Below are 19,187 nucleotides of genomic sequence, written 5' to 3'. Positions count from 1 at the left end.
GCCCTGTCAGGACTCTGAGTCCAAGGGGCCTTAATTCCCCTGACCACATTTACCTGGGCTCCCCACCCACCCCTCTGCCCATGAGCCCCAAGCTCTATTTAAGCTCAGACTTGGGGTTTTTCTGGGTGGGATGGCTGATATTTTTACAGCTATCTCTGGAGTGCCTGGTTTGTTTATGGATCTGCTCTTGTTGGTACAGCTTTGTTTGATGGCCTGGGCTTTTGGGCATTACTCCTAGGCCTGCAGTGCTTGGGCTTCTTAGAGTGTGCCTCACCATGCTTCTGATCAAACGGGGCTGCTGGTTCCTGGGCTCTTCCAGAGCTGCTGCTCCTTGTTCTCCAGATCTGTTTGTGGTGTTGCTGGTGTATTGATAGTATGTAGCAATGTGTACATTAGAAAGTTTCTTTACATTGATGGTCTTCCTTGTTTGGGAACTGTTTCCTTGTAAGGTTTTCTGTTTGACTTGCATGCTGTCCGAGTTCTCTATAAACCACTCTCAGTTGGTGTGGGTTTCTGAAACTATTTGAGTAGTTACCACATATTGTCATCTCTTGTAACTTATTGTTGTGGAGTCTTGTCTGCTTACTTTTATTCACAGTTTAATTATCTAGTGGAATGTAGAATATTTTATTCAATTTTAAAAATAAGGAAACAAATTCATTCTAAAAAGTCCTTGTGTTTGAATGTTACTATTACTATTTTTGGAGATACCCTGAAACTTTTGTAATTTCCCTAGTTGAGAGTCCTTACAAAGCGTGTTAATACTTGTCATAGCAATTCTTTAGTCTTTTATTTATGCTCCTATCTAAAGGGTGGGGGGGGGAGTACAAGAAAGCATTAATATAATATTTCTTCACTGGGAAGGAATTCTGTTACGTAAGGGTTATAGTTAGCAGTTGCCTCTAGATCATAATTTTGATTAGACTGGATGGAACTATTTACCTACGAGTCAATTTTCTTTCTGTGGTGAGGTATATGAGTACCTTCAATTTTCTGGGACATTTGAGGTCTTGGTATTATCTGAGAAATGCTGATTAAGTTGGCAAAATCTGACTTCACCTTAGCACCAGTAATTTCATACCGTTATACCCCATGCAGTGGTAAGTTTTGAATTCTGTTAGTTAAACCACTATGTTCTCAACTAAGTGTAATGTATTTTTGTTCTGCTAAAGAAATTCTCTTTCAAGCATCAAATATGCCACAGTACTTATAGAAGTCATCTGTGCTCTTTGAGAGGAGCAAATTACAAAGCAGAAAAGGACTAAGACAGCAAAAAGGTCAGTGACTTGTGACTAGGGTATCTTGGAATAGGTTCCCTGAAGGTAGAAATAAGTAGGAACGACAGTATGAAGGGGAAAGCAGGCATTTTAAGAACTGAAACCTGCAGTTTCTCTGTCTTTACAGGGATGCATGTATTCCTTTTGGGAATGTGAATAATTCTACAGATATTTTTGAACTGTTATGTGTCAGAATAGCTGTGTGGTTTATCCACATTTATGCACATCTCATACTTTAGCTGGAGAGGTATTTTTGAAACTTTGGAGAGATAGTCAATCCAATTGTTGGTAGGAGGAATTGTCTGTGAGGAGTATAATAATTTTAGTCTCTGCCTTTGGGGGGTCCTCTGCCTTCAACATTCTTCTTTCCTGAAATAAATATCTTGGAGCATAGTCATGGCCAAACATGTCCTCCCTTGTCATCATCCCTTAATTAATTATTCTAATCTTGTATGAATTTTCACTTCACTGTCTGTATTTTTGTATTTCTATATTTAAGATGTCTTCTCTATTAAGGCTTTAAGATATTTAAGGCTACTGGAATGTGTTGCCCTTTGTACTTTCCACTCCAATTTTTGATGACTGATCTTACTGATGTGAGACTGTTACAACTTGACAAAGGGAATGGGAATGATCTCTACATTGTTAGAAGAGTTCCATACCTCAGAAAACTTTACAATGCAAAATGTTTCACATAATATCTTCTCTTGTAATATACTGACTTTCAGGTGTTGCTGGTTAAGTAATGTCACCCAAATGCTGTCATGAACAAAAATGGAAGAAAACCATAGCAAGAATTTTCAGTGACTGATTTCCTTAGCTTCAGACTTTGGAAGTTGGAAGATGTTTCTTCTTTTTCTTCTAACAAGAAGGGATTGGAGATTCACACAGAAATAATGACTAAGTCATATTTCTAGATTCCTAGGTGTGATATAAAATTCCTTAGAGTGGGCCTGAATGGAAAAGGGTTCAATTATTGCTCATGCTGCTTCTTTAAGGTCTTTTTTCCCATTTATTCTCTTTCAGAGTTCCTCAGTACTTGGGTTATATTGCTTAAAATTAATTCCCTGTTACCTTAGCTATTTTCGTGGAAACGGAATTTCTTAGCTACCAAAGAAATGGAAACAATGGAACAGGGTCTTTCTGTGTTGTGTCCCACTGAAACAGGATTTAGGTTTGTAGATCAACCTTGTCAGTGGATATAGAAAATATATTTAAGGTATTGGGAATAACATGAATTCTGTGTGGTTTTTTTTCTGGCATTCAAGAGGGCGAAGCTGAACCTGGAGAAGGATGTTCTCAGGAAGAAATGAGGTACTGCCTGCATGAATAACTTGAAGGCATTGATGATTTTAAGGCATGTATTTTGCAATTACTTTGAATTTATATTGGTGTCCAGGTGTTACCAAGGGCCACTCCTGTTCTTTTGTAAGAACTGTAGAAATGTATTACTTTGAAAAATTGCAATGAGGATTTCTTTTTCCTAATAAGGGACTATTCTTTTACTTCAGTTTTTCCTGGTGTAAGAATTACAAACTCATCCTGTTTACAATGAGATCAACTTAGTGCTGTGATGCAGATGTTGTAATTAGACTTTGATCTTAACTCAAGTAGCTTTGTTCATTGAAGTAACTAAGCAACGTTCTACTGATGGCATCAGTTTGAGGATCTTGCCTTGTGCTTTATGGAGGGCTTGCTAAAACTGTGCAAAAGATTATTTGATTCAGTTACTTACATTGTTTTAAAATTTCAACCTAACTATGTGTTGAGGTAGGCATGGAATTAGCAGAACTGAAAAAAGGGAAGGCTAGAAGTATTTGCAATAGAAATACCTTATTCTGCAAAGATTTAGGTGTTTTTAACTGTGCAATGAGTATCAAGTCAGAGGCTTAAGAACACTCTTCTAAATTAATGTTACATGGATCATTGATACTGCAGACTTTCACTGCTTGTGCAAACAGAAATAAAGACTGATTTTTGTATTTCAACCTATGAAGCCCGCAGCCTGACCACAGGCATAGTTTGTTACATCACCCAAACTGATAGGGCAGCTTGAAAAGCACCATGAACATCAGTAGCCTGAAGGAAATGTTGTTTTTCCAGAATGTTTTCCCAAAGGAGATTCTTGTCAAGTATAACTTCATTGTAATTGAAAATGATGATTAAAATTTGTGAAAGATTAAAGTGAATAATTAAAAAATAAAGCCACTTGTCAAATTGAGTCTTGTTAATAGTAAGCAGCTGTTTGTTATCGTGGTGAATGTAGGTCTGTGAAGCAATAATTAACCTGTTGAGGTTGGTGTAGCTGCATCCAGTCACAGCAAATTGAATTATGGCTTCAAATGTCCCTGTTGTAGTTGATAATTAGCAGAGTATGAATATTTTCCTTTCTAAAATGCAGTTGGATAAAATTTAGTTACTCTTCATAATGGCGTAGCCTGAAAAGCAGGGCTATTGAAATTGCTAATGCATCAATTAAACCATCTTTGTTATCTTTCTTCAATAAGTTGGATTCTTTAGTTAGGAAATTTTTGTTGGTCTGCAATTTGAGGAAAGAAACTATACAATATCTCAATTATTCTCTAAGGAAACCTAACTTTTCCCCCATTTTGGGAATTCTAAGAAATCAGAACTTCTGAAATAAATTAGAAATTAAACTTAGCTTTTACATTAATCACATTTTAGAGACCAGAGGAGTCATCTGATGAAGCAAGATGGTGTAATCACTTATAGCTGAGTACACTGTTAGTAATTTTTAGTGCAGATGTCCAGGAAGTATCCTTAGAGCATGTTAAGTCATGTGAATTGTGACTAGGGAATTAAACTCATGAGACACATGTGACAGTTCTCTCCCGTACATCTACAAGACTGAAAGTGACTACTGATTAAATATATTTAAAGGTGACTTCTTTCTGAAGACTAATTCTTCCCTCTGAATGTTCTATGTAGATCTGCTTCTTGAACATCTCTTTCATAAAACTAAATATTCTATTTTGTTTTTTCCAATCTGTTAGGAAATGAAACATTTCAGTAGAAACACTTTTCCTCAAGTCATGTGCTATGTCTTACCCACAGTGCTTTGATTCTTAGAGACAGGAATTTGAGTGGTCTCTGCCCTCAAGTAACCTGGTGAAATTCTGGTGATATTTTAAATAGTAGAAATGGATACTTTAAAGGGAGGAGTGCTGCAGAAGATGATAGTTATGAATGCTACGAGGTAACATTCTGAAAATACTTTGAATGTGCCTGCTTTTATCTGCTGCTGTTGGAGCTTTGCAGATATTCCTGTCTGATGAGAGATGAGGAGCATGGCCATGGATGCTGCCCCAGAACTGCAGGTCTGGGCTGTTCAGCAGCTCAGGGCAGACATGTGTTTGTTGCGTGATTTAGCCCCATTAGAGCTTCACTTGAACTGCCTGAAGGTTACATGTGGCTCAAGAACCACAAATTGGCCATGCCTACATTATGTGATCATAATGGAGCTTTCTGGACTTTATATAAACAGATAGCTCTAACTTGCTCCAATTTTTAAAAGTGCTTGAGATTTTTTAACAACTGAGATTGATTTTCCCCATGTTTTCTCTTGAATGCCTCTGAAAACCAATAAAATACGTAACAAAACCCAGCAAGATGTAAGAAAAATCAGACGCTTAAGATATTAGGGGGAAGAAAAAAGTCTTCTGTCCATTCTTCCCTGTTTATAGAGAATTTGTGGTTTCTCTTCAGTGTGGGAAAATCTGCTGTGCCCATGGTGAGAGACAAAGTAATTGTTCTTGGCAGCAAGACAGGTAGTTAGGAGGTGGGGTCTCAAAGGTGTAGTGTGAACAGCACAAATGAGTTTCAATCTTAGACAAAATATGTAAAAGTATCAGGTTTGCTGTGGCAGGATAGAGCCCTGTGCATGAAATGAAAGCCAGAAACAATTCTCTGTGCTGCTACACACAGGCAGTATAAATGCACATGAATTTCATGAGAAGCCACCTAGTCTCCACAGCCAAACTTCTAAAAGACAGTTTATTGTTCATTTTAGGAATTCGGCTCCCACAGCTACATGAACAGAGCTTTACACTAACAGTGCCTACTGAATAAAATTATGTTGGCTTAGAGTGTTTAATTTGACAGGAAACTCAAACAAGCTGCCTTTGTTACAGCTGCAGTTGCTGTGGGATCAGTAATGAGTGTACTTGTCTTGCATTATGTAGCTCACCATCATAGAGTTTAATATATCCAGCGTGATTATTTCAGTGCAAAACTTAAATATTCAATTGAATTTATAATGTAGACTTCCCTTAGGACCTTTCAATGTATGTGCTGGGATGCCCTGGATAGGTGGAAACAGCAGCATTGCTTCTTGTGCAGGATGGAGGAAAAATACACACGTGGAAATGCTGAAGTTGGTTCTGTCTCTGCTGTCTACGAAGATGCTGTGTTAGTGTTGCAAAGCACCACAAATTATAATCCCACCACTGGGCATCCTTCTGAATGCTGTGTCCTGAAAGAAATACTGCAGCTGGTAAACTTCCAGGTCAAGGCTTTGTTTAAAGTCACAGTAAAATGTTTCACCTGAGATCTGTGGAGTAACATTATGGTACAGATCATATCAAAACCAAGTTTTCTGACACATCACATTTAAAGTATTTGAGGGGAATTTGAGCCATTGGTTTTGAGAGAGATATTTAATTGGAAAAAACTCAATAAATTAGACAAAGATATTTTCTTTCTTTTTTTTTTTTTTAAAGGAGGACAACTGATTTGAAAAGCTGGGTTGCTTTCCATTTTGTTAATGTGTAATGGTAATGTAGAGAGACTGATAGTAGTAGATTACTTTGGGAGCAAAAACTTGTTTTAGCAAATGGTTTCTCAAAATAAATAAATTGTGCCAGCTTCAAAAAAGTAATAAAAATGTAATGGTTATTGGATGTTAGGCTGAGAATTATTTTTAAATAAAAAGTACTGACAACATCCATGTTAAAAATGGAAAAAGCCTACTGTAGCCAAAGTTCGAAGAATGCTGGACAAGGTTCTTCAAACTTAGAAGCAGCAGTATATTTATTCGAAAATAGGCTTATAGCCTGAATAATTACAGGATTTAGCCCTTTAACCTGTAACTGGGCTGCATGATGAGTGGAAAACTGCTTCTGAGAAATGTCAAGGGTCTTTTAAAATAATAGTAGTAAACTAGTTTGGAAAATATGTGCTATTTGGTATGTTTTTCACAGCAAACCTAAGTTGTGTCCCAAACACTTGGCTGTAGATGAATTAAATGAGAGGTGCTCTTGATGATCTAAAAAATTCTAAGTAATTTTATAGAATACTTAATGTCCTTAGGTTTACATTCAGAATGAACTCTTTTCATCTAATAGGATGGGAATTTTGGTCTTTAATGGAAGTGCTACATCTTGCTGAAATATTTTTCTTATGCTAGAGCTCACTTATCTTCATGTTTAGTGTTGCAATTTTGCCATAAATTAATAACCAGGTGAACAGGTGAAAATTTGAAGTGTTCATTGGTGACAGTATTGCAGCTAATTACTTAATTTTAAACTCTAAGTTTATTTTACAAGTCTAATAACTATTTATTTGCATTTTATACTGTTGAGTTATACATTTGAAATTTCAAGTGATGTTTTTTCAGTTTGAATTTTGAAAAAGTTTAAAGACAATTGTGCTGAGAACGAACTTTAGGTGATTAAAATCCAAGATCTTTTAGTTTATTCAGTTGTCTCTGTGATGCTACCACTCTTGAACGGAGTGCTTAAGGCACCTCTCATTATCATTGTGTATTGATGTGGTCCTGTGGAGCTTCTGTGTTTTTCTGTGTTGTGTATAACCCTACCTTATTCTCTTCCAAACGATAAAACCATCCAGATTTTTTTTCCCATATATACAGCAATGGAGCTGATAGTTCTTGGCTTTCCATGTTTAATCCTCCTTTTATATAAAATGTTAAGGCAGTTAAAGAATTCCTACAAAAGATGAGTCACAAACACAGATGTGTGTGGTACAATCCCCACCTTAGCAAGTGCAATGCAATGAAAAAAAGAAATCGGATTGCAGTTTGGAAGCTAAGTCACATCTTGCTACTCTTGTGAGAGTCCTCATCTAACCAAATGTTTTATATGTGCATCTGGGAATTTAAAAAAAAAAAAGGGTATTTCAGTGTGCTTTAAACAGGGAGAACTTCTAAAAGTTGTGCAGCAAACTTCTCGAGAGAGGTGTCACCAGTCCTTTTTTGGCTGTCCTTGATTTTTAGTGGCTTATGTGCGTAATAGTGAATCATACCTGTGTGGGTTTTATATATAAACTTTTTTTAAATAGAAGAGGTTAACACTCAGAACATTACAGTCCAAGGTATTAAATTTGTAGTCATTGAAACCTTTATTTTAATTCCTTAAGTCACATATAAAAATAAAACAACATACCCCATCTTAAATGATATTTAAGAAGCCTGAGTATAAACATAAACCAAAATTACTGCTTTTGTCTGGCAGTGATTTATGTGAAACAATGTATCCACAGAGAATTCACAGAAGTCTTAAATGTGTATTAGTGAGTAGAATTTGAAGCTTTTTTTAGATGGCCCAGTTTCAGAAGCAGACTAAGATTTGGCCTCTAAGTCACTTGATAGTAACTGTTGTATGGCCAAAGCAGATGGACTGCTTGATGCACAGCAATTTTTCTTGTCTCTCTGATGTCTTGCCCTTAATCTTTCACCACTTGTGCACCACATGCAGCAGACAAAGCATCCATCAATGCAGTTAGTCATAACCAGATAAGTGAGATCAAAATTCCTGACTTCATCTCTGCTTTATTTGCAAAACTTTTGCTTATAAACAGATGTTGGTGGTTCTTGTTCAAATCTTCTCTTAAAACAGTTTGCCCAGCATACTGTATTAAAATCATGCTGCTGTTATTATTGACACATGCAAGTCACACACTGAGCAGTAATAAAAAGCAGTCTAATCAATTTTGAATTTTGCATGCTGTCATAATTGCAATTATATTCTTCACATCCTACAAGTGAAATTGGAATAAATAGGATCCTTACTGGGATGAATATTACAGACAGTTTCTATTCCTGTTCTTTTCTCTTTTTTTGAGTGTTTCTCAAACATCTTGTCTAACGGATTTGACAGAAATAGCAGCACATTCACTTTTTCATTAGCAACAGATTCTCTTATTAAATAGTTTGAAAATTGAATAATACAGAACTTAGATCCACTGGCCTTATATAGCAAATGATGAGGGTAGTTCTCAATCTTCAAAAGCAGTTTTATATGTGAGTATATTTGAACATCTGTCCACATGCATTTGTGGTGTAAGTGCATCTGCCCAGTCAAGACGGAATTTTTTCCGTCTAACCTTCCTCTTATGCAGTACACAAAGATAATGATAGTTTCTCATTTTATTATTTTTAACTTTTCTCATCACTTTGGTGTCCATCTCAGTATTAGGAGAGATGTGTGATAATCTGACCAGCTCCCTTTCTGGTGAGTGGTTTTCCTCTAGTGGGGAGATGTATCTTTGTGAAAGCTCAACTGATGCTTGGCTGTTACAATGAGTAGATTTCTTTGTGTTGTCCTGGCCCTGTGCTCTTCCATGGGGTTTGAACAGCTTTATACATGGCAATGTGTTTTTAGTGCCTTACTGCTGAAGGAGTCTCTGGGATTCAGAAAGAACCAAAGCAGAATTACTGATGTCGTACAATATTTTGTGTAATGCCAACAAGGTGACTGATCATGGACTTAAAGAATTAGTACTTCAATTTATATGCACACGTAAAGTTCAAAATACAATTTTTTTCTTTATAGAATGGGAATGGATTTAAGATTATGATTTCTGATGTTCAGTATTATTGGTTTTAGGTCATCTTTAGTTTTTAATCAAAGTATCTTAGCAATTTTAATTTTACTGTGACCTAGAAACAGTACCAGAACAAAATACTCTTTTTGGAGAACCAAGATGTTTTGTTCAGTTCACTTGCACATTACATTTCGCATGAGACTGTCCTTCTGCTGCAGTATTGTGTGTGCAATGCTGTCTCATTCAATAAGTGCATCAATATCTCTCATAAGATTGAGCTCCTCTGTAATCAGAAAGCAATCAAGTAAATAAAACTGCATCGCTGGTGATACCAAAGATTATGCACTCTTTGCATCTGGTGAAGAGCCTGCTGGAGGTCATGCACACTTTTATAAGGCATCATAACTTAAGAGATGCACAGAAACAGTTTTGTATTTGGAAGAGTGGTTCAGCAGTTTCTGTTCACATGGACGACTCAATACCACCTAAAATAATTTTGACTACATGGGATTTATTTCTTGGCTGTCAGTGGTGTACAACCACTTAAAGATAAAAATTAAAATCACTAGTCTCACTGCAAAATCTTGTACATATGTGTGCTTCACTTGAGAGTCGTTCAGAATCTTCCTCAGATCTTTTTGTTTCCAAAATTTTCTTTCGAGAGTGACCTGAGGTGGTGCCTGGTTCACTTCACCCTAATATGCTCAACATGGGGAAAGAATTCACTCAAGTAACTGGGCAAAGCTTCCTTTGGACTTGCCTGAAAATCCTCATACTGAGGGCATATGTTGAATGAAGGGTTATTTGTATTAGTTTCCTCAATTTTTTTGTTGTTTTTAAAATAGTGAATAAAATCACAAAAAAAGAATTTAAATACCTTTATGTTTGGTTGTTTTTTTGGTGTTGTTTTTGGTGTTTTTTTTTTTTTTTTGTTTTGGTCAGGCTTTCTCTTAATTAAGAACCATAAAATATTAAAGGGTTTGATTAGGTTGCAATTTTGAATACATTTTCTAGCATTAAACTTAATTTTTGTTCTTGAAGAGATAGGGTCTTTTGCAACAACAGCCTAACTGAAAATTGCCATCCTTGATCACTTTATATATGGGTTGAAAGTTTTTCTCCAAAAGGTAATATTGACAGTTCTGAGTACATTCCTGTAATCATCTCCCAGAGCTCTTCTGATAGGCTATTCATAATGTTATTTTAGAGTTATTTTGACTTAAGCCACAAATATTTGAAACTTACAGCTCACTCTTCTGACTCTTAAAGTATGCTAAAAAGGAAAGCTGAAGTACTGTTCTCTTGATGTCTCAAAGCCAGAAACTTTGTACAGTGCCTGTTAAAAGGCACCTGACTTCAAAGGGAAATGAGGAAAGGTGAGAGGATCCAGTCTGTAACTGGATACTGAACTGGTCAAACTTTAATTGTGTTTAGAACTGAAGTATTTTGTTCCACTGCTATTTTGTAGTTGCTGGAGATTTTTTCATGTCTCAAACATGACTGGTTGCAGATCTCTAGAGTGCTGGACTCTGTGTGCCCAGAATAGGTTCCCTCACACTGATGCCAGCACCTTTCTGCCTTGTCCTGTTTCATGCTAAAAGCTCCAAGTTGTTCAGCTGCCCTTAAGTGTTCCCATTCTGTAAAAACATTCAATTCCTTGTTCTCGTGTTGGTAGGGCTGGGATGCCTGATAGCACCAGTGCTGTTTTGTCTGGCCTTTACTTGGTGAAGCACTTAACTTGACCAAAGTTTGGGTTTGCGTAGGTGAGTTCATTGCCCTTTTTCTCCTCTGTGACTGCAGGGAAGACTGTGATGTGGGGAGAGACAGAATCCTTGTCCAAATGTACTTGGTCCACAGGATGAAGTGTAGGGGGCAGATCTCCAGCTGAGGATTTGCTCATTGGAATCTTGATGATATACAGACAGCTTTGCTGATACTTCTGGGTTTTCTTTGATCCAAATTCTTAGCTCATGAGACATCAACACTTATTTTTCATTTTCACATCAACTGTTATGTTTTCACTCCAACTCCCTGACAGCTTTAGACTGTCTGGTTATGCTATAGAAGGAATGAAAATAACAGCTTTATCATGGACAGAATATCACTGGTACTGTCTCCTACTGCTTTTCCTGTTTCTTTTGGAATGGAGGACCTATTTCAATGGTTTGTAGGAGGTTGATGGGCCCCAGATATCTTTGGGGAATTAATAATAAAACACAGAAAATATAGCCTGTCTTGGAAACTTAGGAGAAAGCTGTTTTATTATATGAAAGGGATGCCTTCTCTTGTAAATTTGAATCCTCTCTTGCTGTACTAAAGTAGGTTTGCTCAGAGCTATAGGAGGAATTGCATTTGTAACATAAATTAAAAAAGACTGATTTAAAGTGCATGTAGCCTTTTTATAATTTTTACCAGAAAAGGAATGAAAGATGTTTCTGCATACTTTTAATTTTCTTTTATGTGCTGAAACATTATAATTTTATGAGCATTCATGAAGCTGTATTTTGCTTATTGTTACTTTCTGATAGAAGTTTGGCTGGAATAAACAGTAGTGTCATTTGGGTTATAAACAGATCAAAGAACTGGTCTGCTGCGTAGATTTAATAGGTATACAGCTAGTTAAAAGCCATAAAACTATTGGAATGAACTAGGATTTATAGAAATTATTTGAGCATATACTGTAAGTTCTGTGGATGGAAGTGCTTTTAGTCAGTTTTGAGTCCATTCCATTTAGGAACGGAGCAGAATGACAAAAAAGTCTTTTGGATATAGCTAGTGCCCCAGGATCACAAGTGCAAGGCAGTCCAAATATCGTGTTGCAAAAGGTCATCAATGAGTTTGCAAAACTAACCAAGGGAAAACTGGTAGTTTTACTATGAATAAAAGGCTTCCATAGTCAGAGGTCTCACTGTTTAGGTAAATTTCTACAGGTTATCTGTAGATGTCCGGCATGTATAAAATATTTATTAATGATTTAAAGGGACAAGGTCTAAAAAAATGCTTACTGAAAATCAACTTGCTTAGAAAGTGTTTCCAGGGGTGGAAGGTGTAAAAAAGCTTTTGAAGCTTTGAACATCATACCAGAGGAAAATGCATCCTATACGCAGCACTGTGGATAGGCTAAGCAGCCTGTGCAGGCCATTCCAGAAATTAAACTTTTTTGTTTCCAAATATGGATCAATACAGAAGCAGTTCATTAGGATATCTCTAGTCAGCTCTGTGTTGTTCTGCCTCTCACAAAAAGGAATAGATGGCTTGTGTTGAGCTGTGAATGTGTTATTCAGAAGCCTAATAATTTCCTCTGTGGAAAAAGTCAAAATATTTGGTATTTCACATGTAAGAATTCTGATTTTCTGCTTACTTAAGCTGCTGTGTTTTTTTTTTTTTTGGCTTCCTCAAGCTAGAGTCTTTAGAAACTAAATGCAAGGCATCATAAACCACAGTGATGTGTTACTGTTTACAAGTAATTTTTTGTGAAGCCAGGCATGGTTTCACTGCTTAAGAGCTCTCTCCTTTTCCATTGGTAAGAAAATAATTTCAGTAGCAAACAGGGATCTGTGACTTTGAGTTATCTGGCTCTGTTTTACAGGATCTCATGAATACCTGTTGCTAGTGAGGAGCTGGGGTTTTAATTGTGCTTATTGATTATTTCTGAATGTTGTCTGTCAGATTTCATGGTGACTTATTTCTTCAAAGGAAGGCAGTCCACAATTCAGTGTCTCTGTACAGGACTGCAATAGGATTGTGCTTAATTTCTGTATTGAGCACAATTTGGTAGCCAAGCGCTTGCTTTAATTGTTGATTTCATACTTAATCGATGAATAGTAGATTGCCTTGACAATGTCATCTAGATCTGAGTGAGCTAAGATGTATAGCATTTGTTTGGGGTATAAAACTGAAGACTGTGCATCTGAGATCCCATTTAGATCACTAGTAAAGATTAAAACTTCCATCTTGAAACTTCTATCTTGACTGGGCTTTCTTCTACAAATTATCTGAAGAAATAATCCTGAAGATAATTACATTTCCTACAGCCGTTTCTTTAAAGATTATCCAAATGCATTAGAACACCTGTAAAACGAAATAAAATTAAGATAAATATGCTGCAACTAATATACATTTCCCCACTTAAGATAAAGTGCAGAAGACAATAGAAATGGAAAAGGAGTGTATTCTGGCCCTCGATGAAAATGCTGCTATTGAACTGCTTCCAGAACAACATCTACTTGGACCAGTATTAAAGGGAAATATTGTGCATGTCTAAGCCAAATGACCTGGTGCATTGATAGTGCAGAGCATATTTCACAGTTCTATAAATACCTAAACTGGTTTCTTTTCAGTCTATTAAACAAGTAAATTAGAATTTAAGCTAAAAGTAAAGGAAAACTGTCTGCCTTAAGTATTTTTGTTCTGAAATTGACTCCAGTAGCTGCCATATTATTGTTAGAGGGAAGCATGCTACTAACTTAATGATTCCAAGAAACAAGACAGTGACATGCTCCTCTATTTAACATTAAAGAGCTCCTCAAAGCTGCGTTGTTACACTCACTGTGCCTTCAGGTAAAAATGTCAATAGGCTTCTACTTTATTTCAGTTCTTAAAGTAATATTTAGCAATGAGCAGGACTTTCCTCCTTATAGCAAATACCAATAAGAAGATCATTGCAAATACTGGCAACAGGAAATAATTTTCAAGGAAGTGAAAAAGACTGTTGTCTCATTTCTGCTTTCATTTCATTTATCTACATCTTTCACATTACTTTGCTTGTTTTAATTTCCTTTCTCTGTCAACCACTATTTTTGCTCTGTGCTCATGCATGCAGTGGTTTGTCAAAGACTGTTTTAGTCTGTATGAATCACTGAAGAATCTTGTGGAAGAAGTTAAGCACTTATGTCACCAATAAAAGAACATGAAATTTCATACCTTCTTTTAAAGGAGGCTGTTAATAAATGAGCACAGTGTTGATGTCTGTAGAGGATCTTAAACACCCATTTGGTACTTTAGCACTAGATTTTTGTACTACTGTAAGTTTAAATAACTATCTGCAACTTAAAACACTAGTAATTGAAAGGGCTTTCTTTTACACAGATTCAGAGTAAAAGGAGGAAAGTAAGGGTGACATCATTAAATGTGTGTATATGTAGTAGTGCTTGTTGCAAAAAACAAAAATTGATCAAACATGAATATGATCTAGATAATTCAAAGTCTTGAAGGTGTTACATGGATGTGGAGAAATGTGTAGAGAACTTGCTCTTTTGTGCAGAATCTACCACAAACAGGTGAGAAAGACTGCAGGCTTGCTCACAAACATAGCAGTCATATTTGTCAGAAAATAAGGTGTCTTGATAAATTGGCAACAATGATGCCAGGTTTTGGCCACATCTTTAATCTAGGAAAGCAATTTTTACTGACAGCATTTTCACCTTATTTTTCTTTGTTTTCCTTCTGGGTTGTTTTTTTTATAGGTCAGAGCGAAGGGGTAAATTATTTGAAGTATTAAAAGCCCCTTTTATTTTTGCTTAATGTGAAACTTAACCAGTCTTCTCAAGCAATAATTCTTAAGAACTTACATCCTAAGGTATTGTGTTTTGTTTTAATTTAATAGTTTGTCATGAAATATTTACAAAATAGTGTTTGTAAAATGCAATAAGCTTTTGGGTAATACTCTTAACTAGGTTCACCCGAAGAAGGGATTATTTTCAACATTAACACTGGAGGATAATAAAAATGAGGAGTTCTTACACATTTTATTCCTTTCTATTGTCCTCTGCCTTTATCCTCCCATTTGTTTTCCATTAATGATCTAAAGCAACCTTTCCCTGACTCAAAACCATCTTGAGCTTTAACTCTGTGACTCTGACAAGAAATAGGAAGCAAACTGTTCAGCTTTCACTGTTCTAGAGAGTCTCAGACTCACTAACAATGTTCTATAATGCAGTGCTCTGTGGGACATTGGTGTCTTCTAAACCTTTAATAGCTGAATAAACTTGAAATTTCACTCTGTGGCCAGAAAAGGGTATAACATAACTGCAGCTGTTCAATTTTAACTGTAATATCTTCCTAGTTCTGTTTACAGCCTGTGCACCACTACTCTGACCATGGAAATTGTTTGCTAGGCCCTCCTGCAATCGTTCTCAAGATTGGGATCCTAGTACAACAGTTTAGCATAAGATTCACTCAGAAATGTCATTTTTCTGTCTGTCACCCTCTTACTGCTTCTTATTAGTCGCTGGCAAGTGAAAAGTTATCCTGGGATTTCCTAAGGAAAGGGTCAGGAAGTTGCAAGTGTATTTTTTGGCTAGGTAGATAAGGATGCCAGTGAAATAAGTGCTTGACTTACAAACTCATTAATGACTTCACAAACAAATTTTGTGGGAAGAATATTAAATTATTAGTCCCCAAAACTGTAAGGTTTGTTTTTAGGATTTACTGATCTAACTCAATTCTAGCCAGCACAAAGGGTTTTTTGTAATGGCATATTTACAACCTTTTAATAATAATGAAAATATGAGATTTCTATCTTGAATAAATCTCGCTTCTTGATCTAGGAAAAAAATTGAAGTTTTTCTGAAATAACATACAATTGTTAAGCTTGTGCAGATACTTTTAACATTGGAACAAATATTTATACTGAACTGGAGTTCATTTCTTTGGTCTCTTATTAGAATTTTATAGGCATTGCAATTTACCAAGTAAGGGAAATCTAAAAATATCAGAAGTTTCACATACTTGGGTATTATTTCTGGATGAAAGTACAGTATATGCCATTGTGCATTTAATATAGTCTTGTCTAGCAGTCTGATTTTTGACTGTTGTTGTGATCTGCTTTATGTAACTTATGGCAAGTTTACATATTTTCATGACTGTTAATACTAAATTCTATACTAGCAAAAGGTTCAGGAGTCCTTTACAAGGAAACATCCAATACCATGTGGTCATTTTGACAATTTATGAAATGGGAAAGGAGAAAAATAAACAGCACCAAGCCTGACAGAGTTCAAGAAGCGTTTGAACAATACCCTTGGGCACATGATGTGACCCTTGGGGATGGTGCTGTGCAGGGCCAGGAGTTGGGCTGGATGATCCTTGTGGGTCCCTTCCAACTGAGCACATGGTGATTCTGTGATCTGCCTAGTGAAATAACCATGGTGTAGTTCTTAATTCTCCTGATACCATACACGACTGGAAATGTATTTATGTTTTTCTTCATTTAAAACAGTTCACAAGAAGAACTGACATAAAAAAACTTCAGACTCAAATCCTTGTTTTTAAAAAAGAAACCATAGGGAAGACAAACTCAAGTGGGACTTCAGCAAGGCATTACTTGTAATCCCACTATTGTCATCATCCCTACCTATTATCACCAGTCACCGAGGAGTTTTGTGCTCTTTTAAGTGATGTGGATGAGATTGAATAAGTTATACTTGGTTAATGCCATATTCCCTAACCTGCAAGAGTTCATAGTTAATTCTTTGCTTTCCTATGGTGAAAGCACTTAGCTTATTTGCAATGTCTTTTGGGCTATATCTAAAAAACCCCAATTTTATAAGTGAATAATTTAGAGTGAAAAATTGTATGGTAGGTTATTTGTGTAACACTTCAAAGGAACAAGGATGAAATCCAGGAATTCTAGCTTGCAGGCAGCCCAACGTAGCTGTGAACAGACCCCATTACATTTATTCTGCTGTACTGGACACTCTTCTAGAGTTGAGACCTCAAATTGTTTTCACCTAATGCTGGTGTAAAAAGAACCACTGAATAGCTGAGACCTTTGTATACTAAATAGCATTTACTTAAGGTTCTTTTTTTAGTGGGACAAAACTGAAATTTTAATGTGACTGCTGAAATTAACCTTGCTGAGGAGTCAGCTGCTCAGTCTTGTCCAGCAATAGCTCAGTGAAACTTTTACAGCCTTTGGGCTGTATCTTTACAGTAATTAACCAGTGTAAATTTAAATAGGTGAGATAAATAGTCATATATTAACAGGCTTACTTAGTACAGGCAAATAGGGAAATGATAGTCAAAGCAGTATGTTCATGTTTTTCAGTCTTTTCTTTGTCTCCATAGTTTATTTTTCTGGTTAAAAAAAAATTAAGACTCTTCCAAAAAGCTGTTCAGTGCACACAGCTTAAACACTATCTCTGAATGTAGTTCTCCAGAGGAATTACAATGTTTGTGAAGAGAAAGGGCAGTTACAGCCTATCTTTAAAATCTGATTTAGCCAGACAATGCAGATGTCTAAAACTGAATGGTGTTGGATAGAGCCTGACACTAAAATTCTAAAGCTTGTGTTTTATATTCAGATTTGAGTGTGGTATACATAGAGTTAGAACTTATAGCAGGATGATCTGATTGGTATTTTTAAGTTTAACTTATATTTATTAAACAGTTATGTGAATTTTGTATTTATTAATCTAAGTATCAGCTTTAAAACATTGACAGTAGTAATAAGGAAAATAAGTAAGTGGTGATGTACCTATAACACAAAATGCATAGTTCATGATAGAGGATTTTTGACTCTGGAAAATGTGAAAAGTGAAAATAAAGTCTGCCAGTGATTTTTAATATGAAATAATTTCTATCAAAATTAAACACACACTTTGAGGGATGTGTAAAACCAAATGTGCTTCAGATTGTGTAACAGGAAATTATTGTACATTGAATTGAGCTATGAACTTTAGCAACGGGTTAACTGGTGTTAACCAGTACAGTTGACTTTTGACACTTTATATTGCTTTACACTCTTAAAATTTAGGTTATGTGAATTAAGGACAAATGTTTAGTTAATTTGGAACCAGTGACCAAGCTTGAGGTACTTAATTTATGTCACCTCTGCATATGTGGGTGGCCAGTGATTTCACACTCACTTCTCTGTTCCTCCTACAAGCTGTAGGAAACCATCTCTGTCACTGTAAAGAATTGATTCCAGTTGGCTGCTACAAGTGTTTGCTTTTGTCTTGCATCAAAAGATGTCCAAGTTACTGTTAGTGGCATGTCTTTAGAATATCTTGCCATCTGCTGCACAGGACTATACGTTTTCTGGTTTTTCCAAATTTGAGCGTTAACTAATTAGGACCATGGAAAAAATTAAACAAAAGTTGAGGAGGGAAAAAGTAATGGGACAGCTGAAAAGAATCATTGGCATTCCAATACTCTTTAAATAAACACAAGCTGTTTCATGCACTGTACTTCTTTTGAGCCTTACTTTTTGGTTTGTAGTATACAGCATTTATCTAGGGGATCATATCTATTTTTGCCAAAATGTTTAGAAATATAAGAAGTGTTTTACTATAAAGGCTCTGAAAATGCAGCCTGACTTTGTAAAACAACAGAATTTGGAGCTTGATCACAAGCAGAATACTAGAAATGTGAAGTTTAAAAAAATTTCTTTCCTTCTATTTTCTTGAAAATAAGAATATTTCATTCTGAAAAGATTTTAGGGAAATGTTTGATAGGTAGATATCTCAAAGGACTGGTAGGATAATTTCAGTCTCAATGCTGTCCATTTAATCCCAAGAGCAGCTCAATCAGCAGGTTTTTAGTTATTGTGAGAGCAGCAGGTTTAGTTATTGTGAGAGATGAACAGCAATGTTTCTCTAGGGGCTAAACTGTCATCAGGTGAATCTGGAAACTGAGCTCTAAAGAATGAGATTTGTTCTTTGCTACGTGTAATCTTCATTACAATTCTCTGTTAATTAGTATTTGTCTGTGCATTTAGAGTTCTTTCTGTGGTGCCTAGAGCTGTCTTCTCTGAGCCAACCAATGCAAGGAGCCTGGGAGATACTCCCAAGAGTCAAATTTGGCACCTGATGTCATAATTTAAAACTGAGCTAGGAAGCCCCAAAGTCAGTGAAGTTAAAAAATACATTTGGGCTATTTCTCTGTAATAGCTGTTTTTAAAATTGGTATGTACAATAAAAATGCAATTAGATCTGGGAGATCAAACAACTTTTAAAAAACCCAATAACAATAGCTAACAAACAGGGGGTTTTGTTTTAAATTCTTGTTGTCTTTTTCATTTAGAAATCCCAGTGATCAGATAAAGCTTTGTTGTAAAGGGAGAGATACAGATAGCACTGTGTTTGAACAGCTTCATCCAGCAGTGGG

At 36.0% G+C, this 19,187-nt stretch overlaps 1 long non-coding RNA gene across 7 annotated transcripts in view; it reads left to right on the top strand.

The window, feature by feature from the left end:
- The window catches only part of LOC135281132 (uncharacterized), an 86,276-nt gene continuing 67,089 nt past the window's right edge, over window positions 1-19,187 (top strand). For 6 of the 7 annotated variants that reach the window (XR_010347885.1, XR_010347887.1, XR_010347883.1 and 3 more), the window contains exons 1-2: window positions 2,371-2,634; window positions 5,637-5,790. This is a non-coding gene — a long non-coding RNA (uncharacterized LOC135281132). Of the gene's footprint in view, window positions 194-2,370; window positions 2,635-5,636; window positions 5,791-19,187 lie in introns of those variants that run through there. The other variant, XR_010347886.1, reaches the window with a different exon arrangement.

This window comes from Passer domesticus, chromosome 14 (assembly GCF_036417665.1).
Source record: "Passer domesticus isolate bPasDom1 chromosome 14, bPasDom1.hap1, whole genome shotgun sequence".
Classification (NCBI taxonomy): domain Eukaryota; kingdom Metazoa; phylum Chordata; class Aves; order Passeriformes; family Passeridae; genus Passer; species Passer domesticus.
The sequence above is the reverse complement of the archived record's forward strand: the minus strand, read 5'-3'. Positions and strand labels throughout refer to the sequence as shown.